Below are 1,800 nucleotides of genomic sequence, written 5' to 3'. Positions count from 1 at the left end.
GGTCGGGGTAGACGTGTTGTCCCAGGCCGGGGTAGACCTGCTGTCCGCGGTCGGGGTAGACGTGGTGTCCCCCGGTCGGGGTAGACCTGCTGTCCGCGGTCGGGGTAGACGTGGTGTCCCCCGGTCGGGGTAGACCTGCTGTCCGCGGTCGGGGTAGACGTGGTGTCCCCCGGTCGGGGTAGACCTGCTGTCCGCGGTCGGGGTAGACGTGTTGTCCCAGGCCGGGGTAGACCTGCTGTCCGCGGTCGGGGTAGACGTGTTGTCCCCCCGGTCGGGGTAGACCTGCTGTCCGCGGTCGGGGTAGACGTGTTGTCCCAGGCCGGGGTAGACCTGCTGTCCGCGGTCGGGGTAGACGTGGTGTCCCCCCGTCGGGGTAGACCTGCTGTCCGCGGTCGGGGTAGACGTGTTGTCCCCCGGTCGGGGTAGACCTGCTGTCCGCGGTCGGGGTAGACGTGTTGTCCCAGGCCGGGGTAGACCTGCTGTCCGCGGTCGGGGTAGACGTGGTGTCCGCGGTCGAGGTAGACCTGGTGTCCGCGCCGGCTCTGGAAGTTCACCAAGGGGTCGCTGTTTTCAGCTGCCTCCAGTTACGTCATGCTAGGAGGCGGCTAGCGCCGCCGCTTTGCCCCGGTCACGTACGCTACGGTCACTTGCAGGCATCGGCGGCCTCGGACACGTATCTCCGTATTATGGGAGCGAGGTAACGGGTCGTCTCCCCCAGGCTGCTACCGTGCCTGTGTCCTCCGGAGGCGAAGCTACGGGCCGGCCGCCCGGCCGGTCGCCGGCGCTGAGCTCAGAGAGAAACGAAGGGGAGAGCCGCCGGCAAGGGAGGCCCGAGAGAGAAACCGAGAGTGTGCCGCCTCGGCGGGACCGAGTCGCGGGGCTCGTCCCGCTTCCCGTGCTACCCATCGTGCCGGTGGGGCAGCTTTGTTTGCCAGGCCGAGGAGGCGTCGTTGCCGCTGCTTGCCCAGAGAGAGAAGGGAGTGTGTTGCCGCCTCGGCGGGACCGAGTCGCGGGGCTCGTCCCGCTTCCCGTGCTACCCATCGTGCCGGTGGGGCAGCTTTGTTTTGCCAGGCCGAGGAGGCGTCGTTGCCGCTGCTTGCCCAGAGAGAGAAGGGAGTGTGTTGCCGCCTCGGCGGGACCGAGTCGCGGGGCTCGTCCCGCTTCCCCCGTGCTACCCATCGTGCCGATGGTGGGGGGGGCCAGCTTGTCGTGATGCCGAGGAAGCGTGTGCTGCTTGCCCAGAGAGAGTGTTGCCGCGCGGGCGGCCGAGGCGAGAAGGGAAGGGCGTGGAGGAGGCAGAGAAGCCGCAGGCGGGTCCCCCCCGCTCTGGTCGTGCTGCTGCCGATTCCGGTCCAGTCCCGCCTCCCTCCCCCCCGCCCCAGCCCTGGGGCGGGGAAGCGAATGCCGGTGGCTGGCGGGCGAGGCGGCGGCGCCTCGTCCCTTATGTGCTCGGCCTTAAGCCGGGGGGCCCCCCTCGGCGGGGTGCAGTTTTTTTTTTTTGTTTTTCGGCTGGCGGTCTCGGTGGGCCACGGTGTGGGCCCGGCAGCCGGGGGCAGACGTCGGCCGGGGGCGCCTCTGTCTAACCGTTGCTCGAGCTTCGTTCGAGGCTTTACCACCCCACCCCCGGCCCGTCCCCGAAGACCGGGTTGTGTCCCCCGCCCCGAGTTGTTGTGGCCCTCGTTCCCCCTTCCTCGGCCTTAAGCCGGGGACCCGCGCTTTTGCGGGCGGAATTTGTTTCAGGGGCGGCGGCCGGCCGCGGTGGCCGGCCCCGCCCGCGTGCGGACACCCGAACGCGACGGG

The sequence above is a fragment of the Cyanistes caeruleus genome, unplaced genomic scaffold, assembly GCF_971803275.1.
Source record: "Cyanistes caeruleus unplaced genomic scaffold, bCyaCae1.hap1.1 HAP1_SCAFFOLD_228, whole genome shotgun sequence".
Taxonomy (NCBI): domain Eukaryota; kingdom Metazoa; phylum Chordata; class Aves; order Passeriformes; family Paridae; genus Cyanistes; species Cyanistes caeruleus.
Note: the sequence above shows the minus strand (reverse complement) of the source record.